Source organism: Leptonotus elevatus, chromosome 6, assembly GCF_054856555.1.
Source record: "Leptonotus elevatus isolate MCC_2025b chromosome 6, RoL_Lele_1.0, whole genome shotgun sequence".
In the NCBI taxonomy this organism is placed as follows: domain Eukaryota; kingdom Metazoa; phylum Chordata; class Actinopteri; order Syngnathiformes; family Syngnathidae; genus Leptonotus; species Leptonotus elevatus.
The window spans coordinates 1,619,082-1,631,922 of record NC_141244.1 but is presented as its reverse complement, the minus strand read 5'-3'; the positions used below and the strand labels follow the sequence as shown (position 1 = coordinate 1,631,922).

The window sequence follows — 12,841 nt, the reverse complement described above, 5'->3', positions numbered from 1 at the left end:
ATAGCAACAATTATCAATCAAAGAAAATTATCTTTGTTTATTTTATTGTAAGTTAAAAAGGCTAGTGATAGAAAATGTTCTCTGTTTTCTTGCGTGTTGAAATAAAACTCAAAGTTGAGATCAAGTGGAGAGGCTTTCTTGCAAGAGATTTTATTTAAAAATTTCTAAAGTCATTTAGGACCCTTACTGAATCAGAAGTGGTCTCCAAATGTGCCCTCCTTCTGGGCTCATCCCAACTTATACAAAAACAGTGTTTACAGAAAATAGTCTCCCCCTCCTGACTCCTGTCCTTGTGGGAAGAGTGAAATACAAAAACAGATAATAAATCTTCAGCTTGTATCTTAGTCCACTCCAGATGTAGGAAAATAATTGGTCCCGGCACCTCCTGGACCAGATAATTTATGGACAGAAACTTTGCTTGCACTTCCAAACATATACTCCCTTTAGATAAGAACAGAAACCTTATTAGACATTTCTTTCCCAGAAAAGAGAACAAAGGCACTATACATCGAATAACATTTAAATTAACTGTTGTCACAACAACTCTAACTAAAATCAAAACGGTTAAGATATATATTGAAACAGTAAAAAAATTTCACAATGTTAACATTCCTTCAATTGGGCTCGAAAGAGCCCACAATAAACATTTAAACATTTATTTTTTATTTTTTTTAGAGGAAAATACCAGCAGGATCTTCATCCCCCACATTGAATGCAATAGTGGGCATGAATGGGTTAGCAGAAGCAACCATCATATAAGACGACTTATTTTGTACGTCCTGTTTTTCAATAGCAGTGGTAATAATTCTTTGGCAAAGAGAACGAATACATGGAATACAGCAACACCCGCACGTGGTTAACAAAGCAGCGAAAACAGCAACAGATATCAAAATTGAGGAAACTAAAGCTTTATAGCGCCCAAATACTTCCATCCAATTTTCCCATACAGAAGTATTCACACCGGAATGCTCTTTCATTTTCTTATTGAGTGTCCGCAGTCAATGTTCCCTCTAATTTTTCATGTATCTGGGCATACACACAAGCTCCCCGAGCAAACAGGACTACTGTGAGCAACATCAGATATGCACGCTTTATTTTTAAATAAGTAATTTGGTCCACTTAAAAAAAAGACAAAAATCTGAAAAATGGGATGTGTAAATGTTATACAGTATGTGAGAGTCCTGCTTTGGCCATGGGAAGAGTCCTGCTTTGGCCTGGCTGAGGGTCCTGTTCTGGAAGATATGAGACATATACACCTTTCAGACATAACATTTTGCTCACATTAAAACATTCACATTTTGCACAATGACTTGTGCTGTAGCTTGTGATGCAGTGCAAATTCCTGTAACACTTTGTCTGTAAAATATCTAAATACACAGTTTTTCTTGGCATTTCTACTACCCATAAATGATCTAATAGTAACAACATTTAATGATTAATATCCATAAAGACAAAATCTTAATAACCGTCACTAGAATATGCACAAATCTGACTTAAATTTTACCTTATTTTTCACGTCTGTCCTTCTTACTTCTCCAATGGTTGTACACTTTGTCCAGGTTAATTGCTTCGTCTGCTTCTTGCTTTGACTTTATGCGCATTAGCTGGTCCAAATGTGTCATTTCAAGACGATTTCTGGATTTTGTTTTGATATGATTCATTAAACTAAATCCTCTTTCACAGTCGGCACTGGAAGCTTGAAATGTAGCACAAATATCCACAAGCTGTGAGATCTCCTCTCGCTGCATGTTTTGCAGAGTAGACCTTTCTCACTTGAAAAAGAAAAAATCTCACCCAATTTCACCGCTTTTTATTCAATTTGCACATGCTCCGACAACCATTCCATCTTAAAAGAACTGCATTTCTTTTTTACTGTGGCTTGGTGAGTGGATGTGTCGCTGCCTGTTCGTTTCGCCATGATGCGGGGTTTGTATTAGCGTCTATTAACCTGCTAGCTAACCTGCACGGCGCATATAGGCAGGGCCCAGACGCAAGCACCGTCAATGCCATGATTGGCTTCGTACCGTAAGTGAACCGTATCGTATCATTGGCTGGACACCTGTCACTCACTGAGTGAGAAACAAAAAAACAATATTATTGGGCGAATTAATTAGATTAAGTCTAATATTAGATATTAATTAATACGTTATGTTGATGTTTATGCGCTGGATAGATTTTCTTGTGCGCTGAGAATATGCGGGCAGTGTGCGATTGCGCACGCGCACAGCTTATTGTCCGCAGTCCTTCAATTGCAATGGTTAAACTTCCATCTGGTGCAGTGTTGTTAGGAATAAAAGTGCAACACTGATCTCCAAACATTGAGCAACCTCCGCCCTTTTCTGCCAGCAACATGTCTAGTGCAATTCGATTTTGGAATGTCATCAAAGATGTGGCAGCTAACTGGCCGCGTACAGCCTCAAAACCAGATTGAGTCCAACTTCCTAGCCTTTGGACATTATAATGTACATAATTAATTCTATCTACGTTTTTGTTAATGGTGCACCACCAGCAAATTAGAGATTTGAATCCTGAGAGTACTTGATCAGCTAATTTGTACTCATCTGGCACACCTCTTGGTACTCCAATTGCATCAATGTAGGTGGCGACATTCTGCTCTTGCCAAGAATACCGTTTGGTTCTCTGAAAAGAAGGAGGAGATTTTGGTTCCCAATTATCAATCATTTTTGGTTGTTCATAGTCTTATTTACACAAACTAAAATGGGAAAATATGGATCAGGTCCGAAAAACCATGCCCATAACAATAGCCCAAAACAGTAGTTGTTATATAGAGTTGCATTAGGCGGACATATATTTCCATCAGGAAGAGCAAAGGTCAAATCGAGTCGACCTCCCATTTTACGCAATGTTATCCTTTTGCTAAAGAAAATTGCCTCCGTGCTAGTTCCCGGAGGCCAGTATCGTCCGTTCTGGGTGGTTATCAGAGCACTCCAGTCTTGCCGTAAATGTCCTGTCAAATACCACCAGTATGTCACCCAGTCCCCCCCTTTTGTCTGCTTCCCTCTCGTAAATCCCTTCAAAGATTTAATTGGAATTTTAACAGGTGTGTTTGGAGCCACTATCACAGCAATTGAGTTATCATAAGTCCAGGATATGATCCAGGGAATGCGTGGAGAATCAATACCTCGCTTAATACGATATGTAGTAGTTACGCTCAAAGTTGGAGCAAGGGGGTTACAGAAATACCAGATCAGCATCAACATCAACATGAGAAAAAGTGTCAATATGTAACAGCGTTTGGAGATGTGTTCCCGCCTCGAAGCCATCTCGTGATGAAGTTCTTTGTTGAATGAAAAGAGTGGCGTGTTAGTTTTTTTCTTTTTAAAGACCCCAGGGTAGACTGCCCAAGGTCCTTTTATTTGTCACCGGGATTATTCTTCGTGGAATGATGCCCAGGAAAAAGGGCACTTGACTCAATCTCCGTTGAATGATGTCCTCTGAAACAGCAGCTCGACAACCGGGCACTGGATCACTGGATCAGCAGACGTGGCCCTCAAGTCGGGTCGTCCGTTGGTCCGCAGGTGGTGGGATCGCTGAGCCAGAGGCGGATCCAGCGGGCCGGGTAGACGAGATGTGGTACCAGGTGTCCCCCTTTTTATGCAAGTGCACTGCACAAGACGTTCTCTCCGTGACCTTGTGGGGTCCGGTCCATCTAGGAGCAGACCATTTTCTTTTAGTCACTTTTAACCACACATATTCACAATCATTTATTTCTAAAGGAGCATCTGGCCACTTTTTTGTTAGCTTGGAGAACGTAGATGCTAACTGTTTCAGTACTGGAGGTCCTGCAATGTGCGACTCACCCAGCGGTGCAACAGGAGCCGGAAATGGTCTGTTTTTGTGACCTTCAAATGGAGTCCAGCCTTTGGCTGAGTTTAGTGACATTCGCACATTCATTAATGCAATAGGAAGAGCTTGTAGCCAATTCAAATTTGACGAGGCCAGTGCTTTAGCTAATTTTTCTTTAATATTTCTATTCATTCGCTCAACCTGTCCTTGGGATTGGGGATGATAGACTGACCCGAATGTATGTCTTAGCCCCAATGTTTTTTCTACTTCCTGTAGATGTTTGTTTTTGAAATGGGTTCCATTGTCTGATCTAATTTTTCTGGGAAACCCATCTGATGGTATGTAATAATTAATCAAATGTTTTACCACGACCTCTGCTGTTTCAGATTTACATTGATATGCCTCAGGCCATCCGGAAAAGGAGTCCACAATTACCAACAAATATCAGTATCCTTCCACTGATCTTATCATGTCAGTAAAATCCATTGAAATTACCTGTCCCGGGGCAGTCACTTCTGGATCGTGAGTGCCCGGAGGAGGTTTAGATGTCGGCATACTGTTAAATTTATTGTAAACACTGCAGTCCTGCAGTTCACTTTTAACAATTTGTCTCATGTAAGGATGCCACCAATTGCGCAGTCGTCTCAATATTTCCTCTGTATCAACATGGCACAGTCCATGGGCTTCAGAAATCAGGTTTTTTAATTGTTTCTCCGATGGGATATATTTACCTTGTTTCTGCCATATACCTGCTCCATCCTTTCGTCCTCCTTCTGACAGCCACACACTTTGTTCTTCCAGACTGGCCTTCTCCTGCCACAGCTTAATTGTTTCTGTGGTTATTTCTTGTCCTAATTCACCTTCGCTCACCATCAATTGTAATGTTGGGCTGTAACCCGCTGCTTGTTTTGCCACCTTGTCTGCCGAATCATTTCCTACTGACACAAAATCATTATTTTTTGAATGTCCTTTACATTTTATCACAGCTACTGCTTTAGGCAGTAGTAAGGCGTCTTTCAAATCAAAGATGTCTTGATGATGTTTGATAGGCGTCCCTGAAGCAGTCATGAAGTCATTTCTTTGCCATTCTTTTATGGCTGTATGTATCACTACATGCGCATAAGCAGAACCGGTGTAAATGTTCACAGTCTTATCTTTTGCTATTTTTAATGCAGTTGTCACAGCCACTATTTCTGCTCTTTGAGCTGACTGTGGCCCTGTGAGTCTGTCTGCCACTATCGGGTCAAAAGTTGTTCCAATCATCTGTGTTACAGCAAAACCTGACTGGAGTCCTTTATTGCCTTTAAAACAACAGCCGTCCGTAAATAACGTCAAGTCTGGGTCGTCCAGTGGTGTGTCGTAAAGGTCATTTCTCAGTGAGTTATCTTCCAAAATTCGCTGAGTACAGCAGTGGGATTGTCCCTCCAACATACCTTCTGCCATGTTAATTCCCTCATGTACAAACAAAATGTGAGGTTGTGTCAGAACTGATTCAATCTTTCTCTGTCGTCCCCCTGTCATAGTAAATGCTTGGCTGGTTATGTACTGCACTGTACTATGTGATGTACGTACTGTCAGCGGGTGATGTAACACAATATGAGATGTTTTCTGAATCAGGCGAGCTAATGCTGAAGCAAAGGCTGCACACAGAGGATGACGTTGTTCATATTTTTCAAGAGGTGTTGATGCATAAAGGCAAACATGTCTATTACCATTTTTCCCCTTCTGAAAAAGAACAGCTGACACACTGAGGGATTTTTCAGAAACATCCAGGAAGAACATTTTAGTGTAATCAGGGACGACAAGAGCCGCAGCTGATGACAAAAACTGTTTCAGCAGAACAAAAGAGTTCTCAGCAGCTGGAGTCCAATTAAGAGCATGTGACAGGTTTCTCATTCCTTTTTCATTCACTAATTGTCTGAGAGAATGAGTCAGTTCCGCAAAATCCGGAAAATGATGTCTGGAATAGTTGCACAGACCCAGAAAAGCCAACATTTGTTTAACATTTGTCGGTTTGGGATGGTGCAAAATGTCATCTTTGTGTGACGGAGAAATACCTGTTCCATGCCCCGAGATAAGTCGACCCAAGAATGAAACCTGAGGTCGGGCAATTTGGAGTTTGCCTTTGGAGCACTTCAAGCCCACCGAAGCCAGGTGGCTCAAAAGGAGCTGTGTAGCTTGAAGGCAGGACTCCTCGGATGGTGCAGCTAGGAGTAGATCATCCACATACTGCACTAAAATAACATCAGGAGGAAGTTGGAGAGGTGACAGCAGCTGTCGAAGGGAAGCATTGAAAACTCCAGGAGACAACACAAAACCCTGAGGAAGCCGGGTGTAGGAATAACACTCATTATTCCACGTAAATACAAAATACTTCTGCATAGACAGGTCAAAAGGGAGGCAAAAAAATGCATTTGCAAGATCAATGCAGGTGAAATGCGTATGCAATGGAGTAATTTGTGACAGCGCAGAATGCGGGTTTGGCACCGGGAGTGCTGGTGTCAAAACTTTAGCATTAATAGCTCTGAGATCATGCACCATAGGAAAATTCACCAGTGTTTTTCTTTACTACTGGGAGAATGGGAGTATTGTAACTAGACTTATCAACTTTACAAATAACCCCTGTTTTTAGCAAACCATCAATTGTTACTGAGATGCCAAGTCGCCCTTCATTTTTCATTGGGTACTGCGGCACCCAAACGGAGTCGAGTTTTAATTCAAAAGTTACTGGAGCAACTTTACACAGGCCCACATCAGTCGGGTCAGTAGACCACAGTGCAGCAGGCAAGGATTGTAACATGTCACCAGCAAGCTCGCTGTCAGATGTCTCTCGTCCATGATGTCGGTCCAAAAGCTGATGTTCTAAGACAGACATGGAAATAAACAAATCAGATTTAATCCAATAGGCATCCAGAGATTTGGAATATAGTAAATCTGTATGTATAGAATGTTGCCAATCCGTTGCTCTTGTGCAGGCCAGGACAAATGGACCCAAATCTTTTGCCGTGTGCTGGGATGACACCATCAGTGAAATATGAGGATGACATGCCAGCACAGATTCACCAGGTGGTTCCGCCATCTCATACCACCAAGATTGTTCTTCAGTCAGATTAACAGAAAAAGCCACGCCGGGTTTTCCTGCAAACAGATCACCTACACGCAACTCCCAGGCGTTGTCAACAACTGTACGGAATGCTTCACTGTATATCTCATCACCACACCTGTCATAAAATAATGTGCAATGTATACAGTCCGATATCACATCATATGATCTTAGATTTCTCACCCACGATGACCAAAGTGTCCAAAAAGTTTACGCATCCTCCAGCCTGAGGAAACAGTGTCAATCTTTGCCCAGTAGATGTCAGCAGTGGTGCATGTCATGGCGTGTTGAGTTACCACTGGGAACTGGGAGGAAACATTGGAGGCGGAGTCCCCCACGCAGTGATGAGTATGTCCATCTGGGAACTGAAGCGTTAGCCCGTCCGGCCCACATTGGATCAATGGAGCAGTTCTTATGAGAAGATCCCTTCCCAAAAGATGTACAGGACAGTTCGGTGCGTACACGAATTAATGCATGAAAGTCTGCGTGCAGCACTGCGTTTGTAACGGATTTGTCATGTGCAGAATAGTGTTTTCTCCCTTGAATCCAACCAACGAAATGCCATCAGCGGTGAGCGTACTTCCAGGTGGTAATGTCATAATGGTAGAGTGACGTGCTCCAGTGTCTACCATAAATGATAAAGTAGTTCCACTCACCTTTAATGCAATCATAGGCTCCTGCAATGCAAATAAGGTGGATTCTGGGTCCCGTCATTGCGGAAACTGTCCGCTAGGTGGCGGCAGGAACTGCTGATTTGGCACCGGTGGATATAGCTGCTGGGATGAAGCCGGGCGAGGAGGAAAATTCTGTGACTCACGTCCCCTTGGCTGGTAAAAGCTGCGTCTGCCCTGTTGACGTCTGCTACCTCTGCCCCTCCCACGTGGGTGTTGTCGGCAGGCATCTGCTCAGTGTCCAAAACGGCCACAACTGAAGCACTGGTCACGGTTGATGGCTGATCCCGACTGATACATAGCACACTCAGAAACAACAAAAGGTGATGAGTCCACAGTAGGAGCCGGGAGAGCAAAATTCTCCTCTTTTTTCTCAAAGTTTGTAATTGCATAATTGCCAATTGTAATTCAGTATTCCTATGTTTTTCAGTTTTTGATTCAATATCTTTCGCATACCTTCTCAGATGATGTTTAAGATGAGACAACCATCTGGCGTGGTCAGATCCGGGCAAATCGGGATTCACCTCCATGGCCTACACAACAGACCTAGGGACACCTTTCAGCACCGCTGCTCTAAAAACTTGTGAATACAGTGCAGAGTCAGTTGGCAAGTGTCAATAAACGCCGTAGCCTCCTCATCAGCTTTTGGAGCAAACATCAAGTCAGATATGACAATTTCCGGGATTGGGAACAATCCGCCGAGCACCTCAAACAGTGTCAAAAAATTATCACGTGATAGTGCCTCACCATCCATTAAAGATGATATTCCTGAATTCGTCATCAGCACTTCCAGTTGAGAGAGAGGGCATGCCTGCGTTAAGAGTGCACGCACATCTCCCGCAGTTAAAATCTGACCTGTCACCTATCTCTGCAGAGACCTCAGCCAGTTTTCACCCCCCGTCGGCAGTGGGGGAAGTTTATGCAAAAGTACGCTCAAGTCAGAAGGCAAATAAGGCTTAAACACGGTAGCCGAATTCCCGGTGGCTGGATCAACTTTCGCCAACATGGGTGCTTGCAAACCTACTTTATAACGAGTCGCAGGTTTTTTAGGAGTACTGTCTGGGAGCCTGTCGGTCGCACTAAGGTCACGTATTCCCATAACATCCCCGACAGCACATATCAGATGAGCTAATTTGATACCTATTCGCCAATGCATTAGAAGCTTCATTAGTCATGTCACGTTCACGTTGTCGAAACAATTCGTCTCGTTCCGCCTTTAATAAACGGTTTTGTTCTGTCAATTCGTCGTCTGCAGCTTTTTCAAAGCGAGAAAGAATCGTACGCCATTTACTACGAACTACCTGGGGCACTTCAGCGTGTCTAGTCAGTTCCAAACCGAAAGCTCTAGCCTGGTTAAATTTTTCCTGCGGGTCATCCTTCATAGCCAATACTTTGTCTAATTTTTCCTCCCAATTGTTTCACAGAGGCGTTTACGCCAGCTGCCAAGCCGTCAGCCGCAGCCTGCAAAACAGAGTCGCGTTGAGGATTTTTATCACAATTTTCACCATTCCAATCCACATTGAGATTACCGCCATTTACAGTCAATATAGGCGCCTGCAAATTTTGCAGCATCTGAACAGCAGTACCATATGGTGAATCCGTAAACGGGTTTATAGCTTCAAACATATTTCCCGTGAGCGGCTCAGCATACGCCGGTGGAGCTGTTCGTTTAGCATCAAAATCAGCCACTTTGTCATCACCAGCTTCTATCATAGCCATCCGAGCGATTTTAACAGAACTGCCCAAAGCCAACATTCTAGCATTAATCATCATTCGATCCACTTTTTTACAATTTCGTCGGACTCTTCTACCATTTAAAGAAAATACAAAAGTCTCTCGTACCATTTTGTCCAGTGATTGACGTTTTTTCACGCATGCCAATTCCACCGCTTTCATCAAAGATATCAAGCAAACCGCGGATGTCAACGGTGGAAACCAATCTTTTTCACAGCAAGCCGTCATCCAATCATTCAATAGTACTTTCATTTTACGTCGATGTTTTTCGGGCATGGCTCTGACTGAAACCTCGGAAGCATTCTTAACTTGTACATCCAAGAATAAGTTCCGACTGAACCGGAAGTACTTTTAGGTCAAACCATTCGGTGTCGCGGTCAAAACCGCCCTCCATTATTTATTTTAATTATTCACCACTTTAGTTATTATTATATTCAAGTCGTATTAAATTTATCAATTCAGTGACGTCTCACTTGTAGTATGATAGTTCAATAGGTTAAATTTATTCGACAACGTTACTCGTTCCTCCCCTCAAAAAAAACTAATAAAATTAACCACAAACATGAAATAACTCCGAAAAAACACGGACACATTTAACCAATACAGACAAACATGAGAGCTCGGACACACGTAACAAATACAGTACGAAACAGGAAATACCTCCGAAGCGCACGAACACACTTCACAAAATACAACGTACCTTCGTTAAAAATAATAAAAAATAAATTACATCCGGATCTCCCGATTTCTTAGTAGTAGCGTAATAAAGCCCTACGTCAACCTGTACCTCTTAAAATTCATAAAATAACCATCATAATCTCTAGATTTCTTAGCGGCAGCGTAAAACCCCCGCGCCTATCCGTTTTCCTCTCAAAATTCATAAAATAACCATCATGATCTATCAATTTCATCACAGCGGCGAGACTCCCGTCCCAAAAACAAAATAAAACTGCTTGCTTCAACCTGTATATTTTAAAATTCTTAATGCTTCTTCAGCTGCGCATAAACCAACGTGGCGGTACATCCGTAAACAATGACCTCGTCACCACGTACGTGTATAATTCAATGTCGTAGTAAAATCCCACATCAAGGACTTCGCGTCCCTCCGTTAATCGAACGACTTCAAACTCTACTACTACCTGTTCACTCAGACCTCATGTAAAATTTAGACAATTTAGAAGACGAAAACCGGTTGCAGCGGTCCCAAACAGACAGAACCGTCCGTGAACGCCGCAGCCCGCAATCGTCAAAACGTCGGGCGTCACCATCTGATAGAAAACGTTCTCTGTTTTCTTGCGTGTTGAAATAAAACTCAAAGTTGAGATCAAGTGGAGAGACTTTCTTGCAAGAGATTTTATTTAGAAATTTCTAAAGTCATTTAGGACCCTTACTGAATCAGAAGTGGTCTCCAAATGTGCCCTCCTTCTGGGCTCATCCCAACTTATACAAAAACAGTGTTTACAGAAAATAGTCTCCCCCTCCTGACTCCTGTCCTTGTGGGAAGAGTGAAATACAAAAACAGATAATAAATCGTCAGCTCATATCTTAGTCCACTCCAGATGTAGGAAAATAATTGACTCCTGGACCGGATAATTTATGGACAGAAACTTTGCTTGCACTTCCAAACATATACTCCTTTAGATAAGAACAGAAACCTTATTAGACATTTCTTTCCCAGAGAAGAGAACAAAGGCACTATACATCGAATAACATTTAAATTAACTGTTGTCTTATTATTACACAACTCTAACTAAAATCAAAACGGTTAAGATATAAATTGAAATTTTTACAATGTTAACACTACAAACAATAAGCAACCAAATCAAAACTTCAACCAACAACAATCAAAATAACAATCAAATAAAAATAGTGAGTAGTAATTTAAGTTCAACAGCAGCAGCAAACAAAACAAACATTATTCTCCTCCTGTCTCCCTCTGACTGTCGGAGATGCGGAGCACAGTACACTCACTGCATGCCCTCACCCTTCCCCTTTCTCTTCCCGTTACTATTATTAGTTATTATTATTAGTATTAATGGAGACAGGTTGACACAACGGGGATTGGATTTGTACCGCTGTTTGTGCGATCGATAGGTCACGTGATTCGTTATTTATGTATGTTTTAAGGTCTGTTATGTGTGTGCGTTTTTGTGGGCGTCTGTGTTGTTCTTGTGAAATTGTTTAACGTTAAATTTAACCTATTGAACTATCATGCTACAAGTGAGACGTCATTGTATTGATAAATATTAATACGACTTGAGTAGAATATAAACTGAAGTGGTGAATAATTAAAATAAAAATGGAGGGCGATTTTAACCGTGATACCGAATGGTTTGACCTAAATGTGCTTCCGGTTCATAGTCGGAACTTATTCTTGGATGCACAAGTTAAGAATGCTTCCGAGGTTGTAGTCGGAGCCATGCCCGAAAAACATCGACAAAAAATGAAAAAACTATTGATTGATTGAATGAACGGCTGTCGCTGGACAAAATGGTACGAGGGATTTTTGTATTTTCTTTGAATGGTAGTAGAGTCGGACGAAATTGTAAAAAAAATGGATCAAATTATGTGAAATGCTAGAATGTTGGCTTTGGCCAGTTCCGTTAAAATCGCTCGGGGGGCTTTGATAGATGCTGGTAATGATACAGTGGCTGATTTTGATGCTAAAATAACTTCTCCTCCGACATATGCTAAGCCGCTCCCGGGTGATTTGTTTGAAGCTATTAACCCGTTTACTGAATCACCGTACAAAACTGCGGTTCAAATGCTGCAAGATTTGCAGACAACGAATTGACAGAACAAAACCGTTTATTATTTTAAAATGAATAAAGAGTGTGTGCGTATGTACTTGTAAAAGTTTGAGAAATTGGGAGACTTGTTGAGTAATCGTATGTGACCTAGATACCAAAGGTGGGGGCTACCATAGTGGGTTGTGATTGTGAGTGAGAAATGTGCGTAGTGAGATTTTGTTTGTTTTTCTTCAATATCTTTAACTGTATGTTTGGTGTTGTTTTTGTGTGAGATGAGACTGGTGTGATAATGGCATTTGTTTTTCGATTGGGAATGTGGTAAAATAGATTTTGCGATGTGATGATGCTAAGATTTTTTTTCTTTTTCCGCTCCCCCCGTCTCTAAAAATAAGGAAAAAAAGGGGGGGGGGGCTTTGTGTGTGTGAGATGGGAGTTTTTCTTTTTTCTTGGTAAGAGAGGAATGATAAACAATAAAAAAACAAATAACAGTATTTGAAGGATATTGCTGAGTTCTTGTAGAAGAATATTAGATTCGATTTTTTTTTAGTGACTGGATAGAAAGTCTTTTATATTATATTATTTTTGATATAGAGGATGGATTTGTTGACTTTCTCTTTTTTAGGAAAATTAATAAAGAATAATGAAAAAATAATAGTATTTTGTATTGAGCTATATTAAGTTAACATAATTATACCTACATCTATATAGCTGTGGCTAGATTTAAGATAGTTGAATGAGAAGTTATAAATGTTTTTGAAGTCTAAATAATAATAATG

At 41.3% G+C, this 12,841-nt stretch overlaps 1 pseudogene; it reads right to left on the bottom strand.

Moving 5' to 3' along the window:
- Positions 1 to 7,815: 7,815 nt before the first annotated feature.
- LOC147171769 (uncharacterized) lies at positions 7,816 to 8,963 on the bottom strand (annotated as a pseudogene).
- Between the last annotated feature and the right edge of the window lie 3,878 nt (positions 8,964 to 12,841).